Genomic DNA, 19465 nt, shown 5'->3' with positions numbered 1-19465 from the left:
GCAGCAGAAACAACTCTCTTGGTTGGTTCCTTGCCGACTTGATCAGCTAGTTCCTTCAAGTTTTTCAACTTTCCTTTGCCAACTTTGGCAGTGGCATCGGTTTTCTTCTTTTCTCTTACAGCTCTTTTCTTCTTGGTCAGATATTCATCAGGGACCTCCGAGGCATTATTATAGGTGATGTTCATTTTGCTCACATCTCCCAGCTTGATTGGAGTAGGCTAGATGATATCTTCTTCCAATCGTTCAGCCTTGTTCTCTACAAACTCGGCGGTAATACCTTTCTTCTCAAGAATCACAGTCAGTAGGGATCCAAAAGGAAGGTATCCTTTTCCCATTTCCAGAAAGTTGAGCAAGTAGTTCCACATCAAATGAGCAGGGTTGATTTTCACTCTTTTCATAATCTTGTAGAGAGCATACCTTGCATGTGCATTCACATGTCCTCTAGCACCATCTTTGGGAAGAACAACTTTGCTGATCACAACATTGTTGAACTTGAGCTCATCTTTGAGATTGCTCACTTCCACCAGCAAAGGGTCTTCTGGATTTTTCCAGATACACTGGTAGTCTTCTGCCTTTGACAACCAAATGGGAGAGTATCTCTCACCTTGATCAAGGCTCACATTGAGAGCCTCAATGACGTCTTGCAGTGTGACGTCGATGATCTTGTTGTTCGCCCTTGACTTGATGGTTTGCCGACTCTTCACCACCACACAGTCATAAAATTCCTTGACAAGAGGCACATACACCTCTCGTTGAGCCATATTGTATACTGTTTCCCAGTCTTGATACAGGAGATCAGTGAGTCTTGCCATTTTCACAAATGCAAAGACCTTCATGTCCAAATATCTTGGTGAAACGAGAGCATTACCACCCTTCTTAGCGTGAGGGAAGTTTACAAAATCTCTTAGGGATATGTTGATTTAGAATATGGAATGACGGTTTTGGAAGGAAGTGTAAAAGGCAGTTTTCTTTGGAGAGAGAAAACATTAAACAAATAGGTTGAGAGGTTACACGCGCGATAAAAGCTGATTGAATAATTGTTACGCATTAAATGTGATGTGACTTTTCAGAAGAAAACTGTTGAAGCACGTGCCAAGGATATGATGACGTTGAACTTTTGACAATTGAATTCCCAGCTGTGACTGAACGGTACCGAAAATAGATTCATAGTACGGTGTAACACTTGAGCAGTTATCATTGGCTTCTTGCTGATAGAACTGCTGAACGATACATAATCGATTCACCGAACGGTACCTGCAAAATAGAAAGATTGCGTTTTCGTACCTTCAATGAGCAAGTCTGAGAATCTGCCTTCCAGTAATGGTTTTGTGAGAATGTCCGCAAGTTGATCTTCAGTGTGCACATGAGATATATCAATATGTCCTTTTGCAACGAGATCTCTAATGAAGTGATGTTTGATTTCAATATGCTTTGTCCTTGAGTGCTGAACTGGATTCTTTGCTATATTGATGGCACTTGTATTGTCACATAGCAAAGGTATGTTGTTCTCATGGATATTGTAATCATCAAGTTGATGCTTGATCCAGAGGAGTTGAGTACAACAAGATCTTGCTGCAACATATTCAGCTTCAGCAGTAGATAGAGAAATGGTGCTTTGTCTTTTGCTAGACCAAGAAACTAAACAGTTTCCTAGAAAGTTACATCCTCCACTGGTGCTCTTTCGTTCAACTCTATCTCCAGCATAGCCAGCGTCACAATACCCGTTTAACCTGAAATTACTACCTTTCTCATACAGTAGACCAAGATTAGCAGTACCTATTAAATATCTAAATATTCGTTTAACTGCACTAAGGTGTGATTGTTGGAGATTTACTTGAAATCTTGCACATAGACAAACGCTGAACATGATGTCAGGTCTGCTTGATGTAAGATACAAAAGAGATCCTATCATTCCTCTGTACGATGTTGGATCAACTGGTGAGCTCTCATCGTTCTTGTCCAGAATGGTGTTTGGATACATTGGTGTGCTCATCTCATTTGACTTATGCATGTTGTATTTCTTGAGCATGTCCTTTATGTATTTGGTCTGATGTATGTAGATCTTGTCTTTCTCTTGCTTGATTTGGAGACCAAGGAAGAATTTCACTTTAGTAACTCAAAAATAAACTTTAAGCGGAAAACAGGTATTTTTTTTCGTTTGATTCTTTTTCTCTTTTTAATTAGAGTGATAGAAAAATAAAGACATAACCTGGCAAACTAAAACTAACCGATGTACATCATATAAACATGTACAGCCTCAGCTGCACTCCAACGTCACGCGCACTCGCAGTGACTCCCAAGTAGTGTGCTCGTAGGCAAATACATACAGATCTAGAAATGTGGGTGAGAAAGTTATAATTACAATCCACTAGGAGAAAGTCGGCCTCAAAATGGCCTAAGCAAAGACCCCTACAGTCCGACTGACTCTCTGTGATCCTCCAGCAAGAGAACCACACAAAAAACCATGCGTCGGGAACCTACCCTGTCCTAAAACAAACGAATCAGAGCTCTACACAAAATATGGTGCCCGCCTAACCTACCCTCCAGAACTGCTCACATATCCTCCTCCTTCCCCTTGTCGCTCGGCGAGTAGCTGTCAACGTCGGTGTTTGAGTCAGAGTCCGAGTCCACAGCGAACTGAAGACGGTAGGTTGAAGCTCAGCGTCATGCGTCGTAGAACTCCCTTCGTCAGACGTCCACGCTCATCAGTCCAGTCCTCCATGACCCTTCCCCGATACGTCGCCCGATGACCCACCAGGTCGATCACCCAAGCGGTGGGGGCATGTCGGTCAACCAGCTCAAACCTGATCCCCCCCGAGGGAGAGACCATCGGAAACCAATCCGCCATCGACATCTGGCAGCAGGCCGACCGCCCAAACACAAACATGAAACCAAAGCCGAGGCACTAGGGTCAACTCACGGAATAGAGTAGATATACAAACAACATGTGATAAGGGGTATATATATATATATATGTGAGAAGATATGTATACATATATATTCCTAGCATGTTATCGGCTCTAACATTAATTCAGTAATGCAAACAGCACACAATTCCAGTCAGAGTGAATGTATGCGTGAAATGCAATTCAAAATGATCCGGATAGTTGTTTGGGATGGGCACCATCGAGTCTGCCCTACACCGGCCTAGTGTCGACAACTCTGCTCGGGTGTTGCTTACAACCCATGCATAGTCAGATCAGTCCCAACCACCCTAGGTCGTACCACTCTGGCCGCTATGCCGAAGATACATCCAAGTGTTCTTCGATGAAGGCCGTCCCAACCTTCGTGAAGCCGTCCCAACTTCACCGAGGCCCAATCTTTCGATCGTACAAACCTCGAATGTATGCATGATGCAATATGGTTAGCCAAACATCGAATCGTCCTCACAACGCAAGTGTTTAGCTTAAAGAAGATCCCAATGTAAAAACCCAAGTGTTTAATGTCGACCAAGACGACATAAACCCCAATGGAAGAGTATTAGAGTACTCGGTGACCGCCTCTCTTCACCGTAGATCGCCTCTGTGGCTTCCACCAATTCCCAAATAGCTACAAGACTTGTCGACATTTCCCCGTCTTTCGCAATCATAACCCATTTAAGTTCCTTATGGTTTATTCGTTAATGAAAATGTTTCAAATTGAATTAGTCAAGTTATGAGTTTAATTCTTGAAGACTAGGTTCTCTAAGGTCTCTAGTTCCAAGATTCTATTCATTCTAAGTTTGCCAAAATCCCACCGAATGTAACCCCGGGGAAAGTCGTATACAAACGATGGCTAGGTCTCAAACCTCGGGTTTGGACTTTCCTAGGGTTGTTCATCCAACCCGAAACATCAAAAGGAATCAGTTCAGCGATTCTTCGCTCCGAAATCGCGTCAAGGCGCACAATTTAATACAACATCAACAACACATGTTATGAAAACAACATAGCAATAATTCATCATCATATCCAATATCAAAGTAATATGCAAGTCGAATTTATCGACGCCTATCATGCAATATTAGCTAATAGGTAAGTTGCCCTAACCTCGAGTTGCTCCAGCCTCGTGGTATAGGTTCTCCTCACAATACAGCTCCGTAGTACCCAAAGTTCCTTCAACTGAACCTTGGAGAAAACAAAGCGAAAATCAAATCAAACACAATCATTTCGAACATAACGAAGTTAACTAACGATAGACAAAGCGTTTGAAGCTTCAGAGTACAACAATCGAGCACGAGAGGACGAGTTATCGCGAAAAACGAATTCCTCCCCCCCTCAAACATGCTCTCGGCCATATGGGAGAAAAGGGTTCCGGCGCTTTTTCTTCGATCTAATTTAATTCCTAAGTAGTTTTAGGGTAAAACTAGGGTAAAGAAACTGTCGGAAAAATTTTAGAACGACTGGGTCGAAATACAACTAGTTAGGGGCATTTTGGTCCAAAATTAAAGTTCAAAAACTCAAAAACTCAAAGTTAAAACTTCGGAAAAAAAATTTGATGGGGATGTTCCCAACGGTATTTGTAGCAACTAATCCTAAAGGCACTAAGTCGGATTGTGGCTTTTCGGCGATAAAGTTTCAATATGTGCGCAAATGGGTTTTTATACAGTTTTTCAGATCCTCGGCGACTCGATCGAAATCGGCGCACAACGGCGAGTGTTCTAGGTTGTTGGGTAAGTATAGAAGATGGATCTAAAGAAAAATCGGGAAAATCGAATACTTTTACGTAAAGCTCGAAACTTGGAGCTCAGAAAGAGATAAAGAAACGCGATATAAAAGATGATCAGAGGTAAGAAGTAAGTAGATTACCTTTGTGCCGTGAAATAGAGACAAACAGCTCAAAGATCGGTCAAGAAACGACGAAGTTCTTCCGCCCTCTCCTCTCCTCCAAGCTCGCGGCCTCTATGTGGAATTGTGGTGAGTTTTGTGAATTTTTTACTATTTATAGGAGAGTGAAATCGCAGGAAAATGAATATTTCGCGATTCCGATTTTTGCAGCACGTTCATCGGTGAATTCTAAGCGAGATTCTGGCGACAGAATTCCGAACTCAAAACAGGTTTCTTGAATTTGGGGAAAACGATCCAAAAGCGGTGTAAGTTAAATTGACCCGAAAAACTACTTTTTGCTGTGAAAGTCAGATGACAAAACTTCATTCTGAAGAAAGATTGGACACGTCGAAAGAAATCAGGCAACACGGATGGAAACTTTGTTAGAAGCTCCAAATAGAAAAAGTCTTCATTCAGCGTTTGAATTTAGAGTTTTTAAAGGAAAGAATTTAGCGTCGTCGGACTTCCGAGAAGTGAAACCTATCGTGTGTACAGTCCAGAGTTCCGAAATGAAACACTGGTCGAAGGAAAAATAAAGAGAACTTTTTATTTTTCCAAGGATTTGAAATTTCGCTTAAACGTTGCTTTAAGAGCGGAATTAGCCTATTCTGGACACTCTCGCCATAAGGCGGGTGTGCAGACGACTCGCACTAACTCCTAAAACGACTATGGTACTATCCTCAAGCAATTCCTGAACTTTCTTCTTCATTAAACTTTCCCAAACTGTAAACTCCTGTCACGCTTACACCGGTCCTACGTGTGAGTCGGAAATTAAACATTAAATCCAGTTCTGCAAATCCGGGTCTTACAATACTCCCCTCCAAAAAGAAAGTTTCGTCCTCGAAACTCAGGGTTCCGTGAAAAGTCCGGGATACTGTTCCTTGATCTTGTCTTCCAATTCCCATGTAGCGTCTCCCGTATCGTTGTTCCATATCACTTTCACTAATGCAATTTGCTTCCCTCTCAGCTGTTTCACTCTTCTGTCCCCAATGCTGACCGGCGGTGCCTCAAAAGTCAAATCATCCTTCAGTTCAACGTTGTCTGGCTCGATTACATGTGTCGGGTCTGAAATGTACTTCCTCAACTGCGACACGTGAAATACATCGTGAATGTTGGAAAGAAACGGTGGTAGCGCAATCTGATACGCAACTGGCCCAACACGGCGAGTGATCTGGTAAGGTCCAATGAACTTTGGCGTGAGCTTCCTTGACTTAATAGCCCGGCCAACTCCGGTAGTCTGAGTAACTCGTAGAAACACATGGTCGCCCTCTTCAAACTCTAGGGTTCTGCGTCGCTGATCGGCATAACTCTTCTGTCTGCTCTGCGAAGATCTCATCTTTTCTCTGATCTGCTTAACCTTCTTAGTCGTCTGTTGCAGAAGTTCTGGCCCAATCAACAAACTCTCCCCATCTTGATACCAACACAACGGTGTCCTACACTTTCGACCATACCAAGCTTCATACGATGCCATCCCAATGCTCGCATGAAAACTGTTGTTGTATGTAAATTCGATCAATGGCAGGAGATCATCCCAGCTTCCTCTATTGTCTAATACACAAGCACGCAGGAGATCCTCTAGCGACTGAATAGTTCTCTCTGTTTGCCCGTCAGTTTGTGGATGATACGTCGAACTCCATCTCAGCTTGGTTCCTAACGCGTCATGAAGAGCTCCCCAAAAGTGCGATGTAAACTTCGGATCACGGTCAGACACAATACTCGTCGGAACTCCGTGTAGTCGCACAATCTCAGCCACATAAATCTCAGCCAACTTTTCCACGTTGTAAGTAGTTCTCACTGGTAGAAAATGTGCTGACTTGGTTAAACGGTCCACGATTACCCAAATCGAATCGTGTCTCTTCTGTGTTCTTGGTAATGCCACCACAAAATCCATGGAGATGCTATCCCATTTCCATTCTGGCACGTCTAAACTCTGTAACATACCGGCAGGTCTCTGATGCTCTACTTTAGCCTTCTGACAAGTCAAACATGCAGCTACATACTCGGCCACTTGTTTCTTCATTCCCGGCCACCAGAAGTTCAGTTTCAAGTCTTGATACCTCTTTGTCATTCCAGGATGAATGCTCCACTTGTTCTTGTGTCCTTCATCCATGATCAGCCTTCTCAATTCTGGGTTGTTGGGTACACAAACTCTGTCCTTGCATCGTAGGATGTTGTCAGTCCCTATCTTGAACTCCGGGTCTTTCCCTTGAATCACTAAGTTTATCTTCTCTAGCAGAAACGCATCTTGCAATTGTTGCTCTCTAATCTCTTCCATCAATCCACTGGTGATTCTGATCATACTGAACTTCAAAATTCCCTCAGACGGTGTCACACCCAAACTCATATCTAGAAATTGTTCCAGTAACTCCAGCTCTTTAACCATCATTGACGAGACATGCATCTTCCTACTCAAAGCATTAGCAACTACATTTGCCTTCCCAGGGTGATATTGCAGCGTAAACTCGTAGTCCTTGATGAACTCCATCCATCTTCGTTGTCTTATGTTCAGCTCCTTCTGATCGAATAAGTATTAAAGACTCTTGTGATCTCTAAATATCGTGAAAGTACAACCATAGAGGTAATGCCTCCAGATTTTGAGCGAAAACACAATGGCAGCTAACTCCAAATCGTGAGTCGGGTAGTTCTTCTCGTGAGTCTTCAACTGTCTCGAAGCATAAGCCACCACTTTCCGATGTTGTATCAGTACACATCCCAAGCCTTGATGTGAAGCATCACAGTAGACCTCATAAGGTTCCTCCGGTTGTGGCAAAATAAGCACAGGTGACGTCGTCAAACGTTCCTTCATGGTCTGAAAACTTGTCTCACACGCTTCAGTCCATGCAAAAGGTTGATCCTTCCTCGTAAGTTGAGTCAAAGGTCCAACAATCTTGGCAAATCCCTCAATGAAGCGTCTATAATATCCAGCTAAGCCCACAAAACTTTTGATTTCTGTCACTGTCTTCGGTTGTTCCCAAGCCAAAACAGTCTCCACTTTCGCTGGGTCCACAGCTATACCTTCCTTTGAGATAACATGGCCTAAGAAGTTGACTTCCTTAAGCCAGAATTCACACTTGGAAGGGTTCGCGTACAGCTTTTTCTCTCGCAACACTTGTAAAACTTGGCGCAAATGTTCTTCATGTTCCTTGGCGTCCTTCGAATAAATCAGAATGTCATCAATAAACACCACTACAAACCGATTCAAGAACTCATGAAAAATACGGTTCATGTAGTCCATGAAAACAGCAGGTGCATTCGTCACCCCAAACGGCATCACTAGGTACTCGTAGTGTTCGTAGCGAGTTCTGAAAGCAGTCTTCTGTATACCCTCAGTCTTCACTCTGATCTGATGATAGCCCGACTTCAAGTCTATCTTGGAGAATACGGCACCCCCTCGTAGTTGGTCCATCAAATCATTTATCCTTGGTAACGGGTATCTGTTCTTGACTGTCGCCTTGTTGAGTTGTCGATAGTCCACACACAATCTAGACTTTCCGTCTTTCTTCTTGACTAAAAGCACTGGCGCTCCCCACGGTGAGACACTTGGTCGAATGAATCCTTTTGCCGAAAGATTCTCTAACTGAGACTTCAACTCTACTAGCTCTGCAGGTGCCATACGGTAAGGTGCGATCGAAATCGGTCTGGTTCCGGGTACAGTGTCGATCACGAACTCTACGTCGCGTACTGGCGGTAGTCCAGGTACCTCTTCAGAACAACATCAGCAAAAATCTCGAATCTTTGGAATACCATGCACAACTGAGTCTCTCCTACCTTCTAGATCCTTGATGACTCCGCTTCAGAACTAAACGCCCTAAAATCCTACATATCGTACCCATAAAGAATTTCCCTCAGATTCTAGCTTCCTTATCGACGCATCGGTAAAACAACTTCCTAGCTCAACGTGCTATTCTAGACCTCGTGTAACTTCTATAGTTAAATCACAAGCAACTTCGAATAAGGTCCTACTAGGGATAATAATCATAAGATCAAAGTCTAAGTAGTAAATACAAGTTAGGCGCGTCACACTCGCTTCGAAGATAAAAGAGTAAGTTATTCTAGAATAAGAGAACAGTTAAAATATTACCATCGTCCCCACGTTCTTCCTCGTTCAACTCCTCAGCTCTTGCACCCTCCCTGGTGTGAACCTTTTCCTCTACAGCAAGTTGTTTTCCTTTCCCTGCATTCCCTGATGATTCGCCCTTGGGTGCCTTGCAATCTCTGGAGAAGTGTCCCGGTTGGTTGCAATTGAAGCATAGCCTTCCCTTGATCTTGCACCTACTGCCATAGTGCCCGATTTCCCCACAGTTGAAGCATAGAGGTCCCCCGTCTGGACACTTGTTAGTGTAGTGCCCCACCTTCTTGCACCGGTAACACGTCACTATTTTGCCCGAAGTCTTGTTTCTTGTTCCTCCGGTAGCATCATTCCCTTTCATCTTACTGTCAGACGGTCCCCCTTGGAGTGTCTTGCAGTTCGGAGCTAGATGCCCCTCTCGGTTACACTTGAAGCATCTCGGTCCAATCACTGACCACTTGTTAGCAAAATGCCCAAACTTTCCGCAAAGGAAACATGTCACATCTTTGTCACCAACTGGCTTCCCTCCAGTAGCAGCAGTCGTTGGTTTGTACGCTCTTGAGATAAGGTCTCTTCCCTCGGGACGCTGATACGGTTTCCACTGATGGTAGCTCTCCCTTCCGTTATAGCCTTGGGAACCTGACCTCATTGGTCCCCAAGCTCCTGTTCGGTTCATTCCTCTTTGCTGATACATTGCCGCCGCCATCAGTCGTTGGTGATGCTCACGTGCAGCCTCTTCAGCGCGCATGTAAGCGTCTTCCGCAGCCTGGTTCATCATTGCCTCTATCATTGTAGCTATTGCCTCCGCCATCCGGTTAAGGTCCACCATCATATGTCTCGTCAAACGTCCAATTAGTACTAACCATAAGGTGGTATTAGGCAAACCGTTCAATGTGATTAAGCAGTAACGCAAACAATTAGAGCGAAAATCGCTCTGCAGACAATCAATTTTCACTCTTTTCAGAGTCACACAACCTAGCACAGAAGACCTATTCCCCAAAGACTCCCAAAAGACTCGACTAAGCTCTGATACCACAATGTAACACCCTAATTTCCGGTGTCACTTTAGTAACTCAAAAATAAACCTTAAGCGGAAAACAGGTATTTTTTTTCGTTTGATTCTTTTTCTCTTTTTAATTAGAGTGATAGAAAAATAAAGACATAACCTGGCAAACTAAAACTAACCGATGTACATCATATAAACATGTACAGCCTCAGCTGCACTCCAACGTCACGCGCACTCGCAGTGACTCCCAAGTAGTGTGCCCGTAGGCAAATACATACAGATCTAGAAATGTGGGTGAGAAAGTTATAATTACAATCCACTAGGAGAAAGTCGGCCTCAAAATGGCCTAAGCAAAGACCCCTACAGTCCGACTGACTCTCTGTGATCCTCCAGCAAGAGAACCACACAAAAAACCATGCGTCGGGAACCTACCCTGTCCCAAAACAAACGAATCAGAGCTCTACACAAAATATGGTGCCCGCCTAACCTACCCTCCAGAACTGCTCACATATCCTCCTCCTCCCCCTTGTCGCTCGGCGAGTAGCTGTCAACGTCGGTGTTTGAGTCAGAGTCCGAGTCCACAGCGAACTGAAGACGGTAGGTTGAAGCTCAGCATCATGCGTCGTAGAACTCCCTTCGTCAGACGTCCACGCTCATCAGTCCAGTCCTCCATGACCCTTCCCCGATACGTCGCCCGATGACCCACCAGGTCGATCACCCAAGCGGTGGGGGCATGTCGGTCAACCAGCTCAAACCTGATCCCCCCCGAGAGAGAGACCATCGGAAACCAATCCGCCATCGACATCTGGCAGCAGGCCGACCGCCCAAACACAAACATGAAACCAAAGCCGAGGCGCTAGGGTCAACTCACGGAATAGAGTAGATATACAAACAACATGTGATAAGGGGTATATATTTATATATATGTGAGAAGATATGTATACATATATATTCCTAGCATGTTATCGGCTCTAACATTAATTCAGTAATGCAAACAACACACAATTCCAGTCAGGGTGAATGTATGCGTGAAATGCAATTCAAAATGATCCGGATAGTTGTTTGGGATGGGCACCATCGAGTCTGCCCTACACCGGCCTAGTGTCGACAACTCTGCTCGGGTGTCGCTTACAACCCATGCATAGTCAGATCAGTCCCAACCACCCTAGGTCGTACCACTCTGGCCGCTATGCCGAAGATACATCCAAGTGTTCTTCGATGAAGGCCGTCCCAACCTTCGTGAAGCCGTCCCAACTTCACCGAGGCCCAATCTTTCGATCGTACAAACCTCGAATGTATGCATGATGCAATATGGTTAGCCAAACATCGAATCGTCCTCACAACGCAAGTGTTTAGCTTAAAGAAGATCCCAATGTAAAAACCCAAGTGTTTAATGTCGACCAAGACGACATAAACCCCAATGGAAGAGTATTAGAGTACTCAGTGACCGCCTCTCTTCACCGTAGATCGCCTCTGTGGCTTCCACCAATTCCCAAATAGCTACAAGACTTGTCGACATTTCCCCGTCTTTCGCAATCATAACCCATTTAAGTTCCTTATGGTTTATTCGTTAATGAAAACGTTTCAAATTGAATTAGTCAAGTTATGAGTTTAATTCTTGAAGACTAGGTTCTCTAAGGTCTCTAGTTCCAAGATTCTATTCATTCTAAGTTTGCCAAAATCCCACCGAATGTAACCCCGGGGAAAGTCGTATACAAACGATGGCTAGGTCTCAAACCTCGGGTTTGGACTTTCCTAGGGTTGTTCATCCAACCCGAAAGATCAAAAGGAATCAGTTCAGCGATTCTTCGCTCCGAAATCGCGTCAAGGCGCACAATTTAATACAACATCAACAACACATGTTATGAAAACAACATAGCAATAATTCATGATCATATCCAATATCAAAGTAATATACAAGTCGAATTTATCGACGCCTATCATGCAATATTAGCTAATAGGTAAGTTGCCCTAACCTCAAGTTGCTCCAGCCTCGTGGTATAGGTTCTCCTCACAATACAGCTCCGTAGTACCCAAAGTTCCTTCAACTGAACCTTGGAGAAAACAAAGCGAAAATCAAATCAAACACAATCATTTCGAACATAACGAAGTTAACTAACGATAGACAAAGCGTTTGAAGCTTCAGAGTACAACAATCGAGCACGAGAGGACGAGTTATCGCGAAAAACGAATTCCTCCCCCCCTCAAACATGCTCTCGGCCATATGGGAGAAAAGGGTTCCGGCACTTTTTCTTCGATCTAATTTAATTCCTAAGTAGTTTTAGGGTAAAACTAAGGTAAAGAAACTGTCGGAAAAATTTTAGAACGACCGGGTCGAAATACAACTAGTTAGGGGCATTTTGGTCCAAAATTAAAGCTCAAAAACTCAAAGTTAAAACATCGGAAAACAAATTTGATGGGGATGTTCCCAACGGTATTTGTAGCAACTAATCCTAAAGGCACTAAGTCGGATTGTGGCTTTTCGACGATAAAGTTTCAATATGTGCGCAAATGGGTTTTTATACAGTTTTTCAGATCCTCGGCGACTCGATCGAAATCGGCGCACAACGGCGAGTGTTCTAGGTTGTTGGGTAAGTATAGAAGATGGATCTAAAGAAAAATCCGGAAAATCGAATACTTTTACGTAAAGCTCGAAACTTTGAGCTCAGAAAGAGATACAGAAACGCGATAATAAAGATGATCAGAGGTAAGAAGTAAGTAGAGTACCTCTGTGCCGTGAAATAGAGACAAACAGCTCGAAGATCGGTCATGAAACGACGAAGTTCTTCCTCCCTCTCCTCTCCTCCAAGCTCGCGGCCTCTATGTGGAATTGTGGTGAGTTTTGTGATTTTTTTACTATTTATAGGAGAGTGAAATCGCGGGAAAATGAATATTTCGCGATTCCGATTTTTGCAGCACGTTCATCGGTGAATTCTAAGCGAGATTCTGGCGACAGAATTCCAGAACTCAAAACAGGTTTCTTGAATTTGGGGAAAACGATCCAAAAGCGGTGTAAGTTAAATTGCCCCGAAAAACTACTTTTTGCTGTGAAAGTCGGATGACAAAACTTCGTTCTGAAGAAAGATTGGAAACGTCGAAAGAAATCTGGCAACGCGGATGGAAACTTTGTTAGAAGCTCCGAATAGAAAAAGTCTTCATTCAGCGTTTGAATTTAGAGTTTTTAAAGGAAAGAATTTAGCGTCGTCGGACTTCCGAAATGAAACACTGGTCGAAGGAAAAATAAAGAGAACTTCTTATTTTTCCAAGGATTTGAAATTTCGCTTAAACGTTGCTTTAAGAGCGGAATTAGCCTATTCTGGACACTGTCGCCATAAGGCGGGTGTGCAGACGACTCGCACTAACTCCTAAAACAACTATGGTACTATCCTCAAGCAATTCCTGAACTTTCTTCTGCATTAAACTTTCCCAAACTGTAAACTCCTGTCACGCTTACACCGGTCCTACGCGTGAGTCAGAAATTAAACATTAAATCCAGTTCTGCAAATCCGGGTCTTACAAAACACATGTTCTGAGGCTGATGGTTCTTCAAATCCTGGGGGCTGCTTCACATAGACTTCTTCTTCAATTACTCCATTTAGAAAAGCACTTTTGACATCCATTTGATATAATTTGATAGAGTTTTGACATGCAAAAGCTAGAAGAATGCGAATTGCTTCAATTCTAGCCACGGGAGCAAAGGTTTTTGCGTAATCAATTCCCTCTTGTTGATTGTACCCTTGAGCAACCAGTCTTGCTTTGTTCCTTGTTACTTTTCCATTTTTATCCATCTTGTTTCTAAAAACCCACTTGGTACCAATGATTGATTTTCCTTTAGGCTTAGGTACGAGTGTCTAGACTTCGCTTCTTTCGAACTGATTTAGTTCTTCTTGCATGGCTAGGATCCATCCTTCATCTCGTAAAGCTTCATCTACAGTTTTAGGTTCAATTTATGAAACAAATGCGCTGTTGGATTCTTCTCTGAAGGCGGATCTTGTCTTGACTTTTTCTGAGACACTTCCAATAATCTGTTCTGGTGGATGATCAGATTTGTATTTCCACTCCTTTGGTAGAGAGATACCACTTGATGTCATCAAATGATCAGACGGTTCTTGAGACTCTGATTGAGAAGCAGTGGACTGTTCTACAGGTGAGACGTTAGAGGGTTGAACTTCTTTGGAGATCTCTTCATCCTCTTGATCAGATAGATCAAGATTTAGAAAGTCTCTTTCCAAACGATCAGTTGATTCGGTTGAGTGATCGTCAAACTTGACATTGATGGATTCCTCGACTGCTTTCGTCCTAGAGTTGAAAACTATATAGGCTTTAGAGTGAGTGGTGTATCCTAGGAGAATACCTTGATCAGATTTGTTGTCAAATTTTCCAACATTGTCCTTAGTGTTGAGTATGAAACATTTGCACCCAAAAGGATGAAAGTACGAAACGGTAGGACGTTGTAACATCCTGACTTGACGACTGGTCTCACGGTAACAACACGAGTCTTTTCAGCGCACTTTGTCCTCACTCGCGCGCTTCCTGGGAAAACTTCCCAGGAGGTCACCCATCATAATATTGCTCCAAGGCTAGCACACTTAACCATGGAGTTCTTATGAGTTGGGCTCCCGAAAAGAAGATGCATCTTGTTGTTATGAGTAGTCCCAATCAAATCATTTATGCCCTCCTCAACTGTATAGTCCATCCCTATACAGTCTCGGAATAGCTCTTGTTCGGGTGCGAGATCGGTTCATTCATGTGCCCCTCCGCCTAGAAGCCTACCAGGAGCCGCTCCTTGTCCGTGCCTCACTGCACCGGCGATCACTCCCCGCCCTCGTCGGCCCCGGGCGTCACAGGCCCACCAACTTCCGCTTGGTTCGTCCCCGAACCACACCGTACTGGGAGAGGTCGGCTCTGATACCAATTGTAACATCCTGACTTGACGACTGGCCTCACGGTAACAACACGAGTCTTTTCAGCGCACTTTGTCCTCACTCGCGCGCTGTAAGATCAAGTTTTGATCTAGTAGTACAACTCTATGTTTTGATGATTACAAGTTAACCTTTTGATATGAACAATTGTGGTACTCTAACGTGTTTTTCTGAGTGTGCTATTTACAGGCTCTGACCTCAACTCAATCTCACACAAATCAGAAGCACTGTGTATAAAGAGCGACCCAAGCAACGCTTTCGCATTCACCATGTTCAGTATGAACAGTGGAAAAGCTTCAGAAGTTCTGAAGTTATACAAACTCTGATGTGGACTCAGTCACTAGAAGTTCTGAAGATCCAGAAAGTCTGATAACCAAGAAACACTGAAGGCTCAGATATTCTGGTGGTGTAGAAGACTCTGAAGATCCAGAAGCTGATTAGTGAAATTCTGATGTCCAGAAGCAAGATACTCTGAAGACCATGTACTTCCCTCTGAGTTCAGAATCAGAAGAAACAATGGTCAGAGGATCTGGGCTTTCCCTCTGACTCTGATCAACCGGCTTCACAAGTTCCAATATGAAGCATTCCCCTGATCAGAAGTCTCCTAGGTTTAAAGGTCAAGTCGCTATCCAAGTACAAAAGCAATTGTACCTTCCTGACGATCTACCTAACAGTCTCAGACATAGCAGAAGCTGGATTTTCCAGAACTGCCCTCCAACGGTAGCATTTTCCATGCAACGCTCAACCCTAATCCTTGGAGTATATAAAGAGGCTGAAGACTGAAAGAAGCGGCTAGAAGCATTCACATACGCACAAGACAAATTCAAATTCTTCTAAGCTTTCTTTCATCTGAAATTCATTGAGTTTACTATTAGCTTTTTAGAAGCAAATCTCTTGTAAACAATTCTTTGATAAACAGTTTGTTTAGTTCCTTTAGGAGATCAAGGTTGATCGGATCCTAGAGAAGACTAAGAGAGTGAATCTTAGTGTGAGCTAAGTCAGTGTAATTGTTAGTCACTTGTAGGTTTCAAGTGCAGTTGTAACTCTTACCTGATTAGTGGATTGCCTTCATTCTAAGAAGGAAGAAATCACCTTAACGGGTGGACTGGAGTAGCTTGAGTGATTTATCAAGTGAATCAGGATAAAATCCTTGTGTGCTTTTCTATCTCTTATCTTTAGCACTTAAGTTCTCGAAAGATTTGTCAAAATCTTTAAGGTGGAAGCTGTATACTGAAAACGTTATTCAAACCCCCCCCTTTCTACCGTTTTTCATACCTTCAATTGGTATCAGAGCGCAAGTTCTGATTACCACACCTAACAGTGTTCAGTGACCCGGGCCGGTGTGAAAAACAATGGCTGCCACCACCAGTGAAACTCAAAGAGATGGTTACAATGCAAAGCCTCCTATGTTCGACGGTCAAAGGTTCGAATATTGGAAAGATAGACTGGAAAGTTTCTTTCTGGGTTTCGATGCAGATCTCTGGGATATTATTGTGGATGGCTACGAGCGTCCAGTTGATGCAGATGGCAAGAAGATCCCAAGGTCAGAGATGACTGCAGATCAAAAGAAGCTGTACTCACAACATCACAAAGCAAGAGCAATTCTTCTAAGTGCTATTTCCTATGAAGAGTACCAGAAGATTACAGATCGTGAGTTTGCGAAAGGCATTTTCGAATCTCTGAAGATGTCTCATGAAGGAAACAAGAAAGTCAAAGAATCAAAGGCATTGTCTTTGATCCAAAAGTATGAATCCTTCATCATGGAGCCAAATGAGTCCATTGAAGAAATGTTCTCCAGATTTCAGTTGCTTGTAGCTGGCATACGACCTCTCAACAAGAGCTACACAACAAAAGATCATGTCATAAGGGTCATCAGGTGTCTTCCTGAAAGTTGGATGCCTTTAGTGACTTCAATAGAGCTCACGAGAGATGTTGAGAATATGAGTTTAGAAGAACTCATCAGCATTTTGAAATGCCATGAGCTGAAGCGCTCAGAGATGCAAGATCTGAGGAAAAAGTCCATAGCCTTGAAATCTAAATCTAAAAAGGCTAAGGCTGAGAAGTCAAAAGCTCTTCAAGCTGAAGAAGAGGAATCTGAAGAAGCATCAGAAGATTCTGATGAAGATGAGCTGACTCTGATCTCCAAGAGACTCAATCGCATCTGGAAGCACAGGCAGAGCAAATACAAAGGCTCTGGAAAGGCAAAAGGAAAGTCTGAATCCTCAGGTCAGAAGAAGTCCTCACTTAAGGAAGTCACATGCTTTGAGTGCAAAGAATCAGGGCACTACAAAAGTGACTGTCCAAAGTTGAAGAAGGACAAGAAGCCAAAGAAGCACTTCAAGACAAAGAAGAGTCTGATGGTGACATTTGATGAATCAGAGTCAGAGGATGTTGACTCTGATGGTGAAGTCCAAGGACTCATGGCTATTGTCAAAGACAAGGAAGCAGAGTCAAAGGGAGCTGTTGACTCTGACTCAGAATCAAAAGGAGATCCTAACTCAGACGATGAAAATGAGGTATTTGCTTCTTTCTCTACCTCTGAACTGAAACATGCATTGTCTGATATCATGGATAAATATAACTCCTTATTGTCTAAGCATAAGAAGCTGAAAAAGGACTTATCTGCTGTTTCCAAGACTCCTTCTGAACATGAGAAAATTATTTCTGATTTGAAAAATGATAATCATGCTTTGATCAATTCTAACTCTGTGCTTAAGAACTAGATTGCTAAGTTAGAAGAAATTGTTGCCTGTGATGCCTCTGATTGTAGAAATGAGTCTAAGTATGAAAAGTCTTTTCAAAGATTGCTAGCTAAAAGCGTGGATAGAAGCTTAATGGCTTCAATGATCTATGGCGTAAGCAGAAATGGAATGCATGGCATTGGCTATTCTAAACCAATTAGAAATGAGCCCTCTGTGTCTAAAGCTAAATCCTTGTATGAATGCTTTGTTCCCTCTGGTACCATATTGCCTGATCCTTTACCTGCTAAAGTTGCTAAAAACCCTCTTAAAAAGGGATCCTTCTCTATGACTAAATATCATGCAAATATTCCTTTAAAATATCATGTTGAGACACCCAAGGTGATCAGAACCTCTGGGGTAACTAACAAGAGAGGACCCAGAAAGTGGGTACCTAAGGACAAGATTATCTATGTTGCAGATATCCTTGATAGCTCCACTGAAACACCAATCATGGTATCTGGACAGTGGATGCTCGCGTCACATGACGGGAGAAAGGCGTATGTTCCGAGAGCTGAAACATAAGCCTGGAGGCGAAGTTGGCTTTGGAGGAAATGAAAAGGGTAAAATTGTTGGTACTGGTACTATTTGTGTAGATAGTAGTCCATGCATTGATAATGTGTTATTGGTAGACGGCTTAACACATAACTTATTGTCTATAAGTCAATTAGCTGACAAGGGTTATGATGTTATATTCAATCAAAAGTCCTGCCGGGCTGTAAGTCAAATCGATGGCTCTGTTCTGTTTAACAGCAAGAGGAAGAACAACATTTATAAGATCAGATTATCTGAGTTGGAGGCTCAGAATGTGAAGTGCCTTCTGTCTGTTAATGAAGAGTAGTGGGTATGGCATAGACGGTTAGGGCATGCCAGTATGAGAAAGATTTCTCAGCTGAGCAAGCTAAACCTTGTCAGGGGCTTACCCAATCTGAAGTTCGCTTCAGACGCTCTCTGTGAAGCATGTCAGAAAGGCAAATTCACAAAAGTCCCTTTCAAGGCAAAGAATGTTGTCTCAACCTCAAGGCCGTTGGAACTTCTGCATATCGACCTTTTTGGACCAGTGAAAACTGAGTCTATAGGTGGCAAGAGATATGGGATGGTTATCGTTGATGACTATAGCCGCTGGACATGGGTAAAGTTTCTAACCCGCAAGGATGAGTCTCATGCTGTGTTCTCTACCTTCATTGCTCAAGTGCAAAACGAGAAGGCTTGTAGGATTGTGCGTGTCAGAAGTGACCATGGTGGAGAGTTTGAGAATGACAAGTTTGAGAGTCTGTTTGATTCCTATGGAATTGCACATGATTTCTCTTGTCCCAGAACTCCTCAACAAAATGGTGTTGTTGGGAGGAAGAACAGAACTCTTCAGGAGATGGCTAGAACCATGCTCCAAGAAACTGGCATGGCTAAGCACTTTTGGGCAGAGGCAGTAAATACAGCATGTTACATTCAGAACAGAATCTCTGTGAGACCAATTCTGAATAAGACTCCTTATGAATTGTGGAAGAACATAAAACCCAACATTTCTTACTTTCATCCTTTTGGTTGTGTTTGTTATGTTCTTAATACTAAGGATAGATTGCATAAATTTGATGCTAAGTCTTCTAAGTGTCTATTACTTGGTTATTCTGAGAGATCTAAAGGTTTTAGATTTTATAATACTGATGCTAAGACTATTGAAGAGTCTATTCATGTTAGATTTGACGATAAGCTTGACTCTGAACAGTCAAAGCTAGTTGAGAAGTTTGCAGATTTAAGCATTAATGTTTCTGACAAAGGCAAAGCTCCAGAGGAAGCTGAGCCAGAGGAAGATGAACCAGAGGAAGAAGCTGGTCCCTCTAACTCACAAACTCTGAAGAAGAGCAGAATCACTGCAGCTCACCCTAAGGAATTGATTCTGGGCAACAAAGACGAACCAGTCAGAAACCAGA

This window comes from Lotus japonicus, chromosome 4, assembly GCF_012489685.1.
Source record: "Lotus japonicus ecotype B-129 chromosome 4, LjGifu_v1.2".
NCBI classification, from domain to species: Eukaryota; Viridiplantae; Streptophyta; class Magnoliopsida; order Fabales; family Fabaceae; genus Lotus; species Lotus japonicus.
This window is presented reverse-complemented; position numbering follows the sequence as displayed.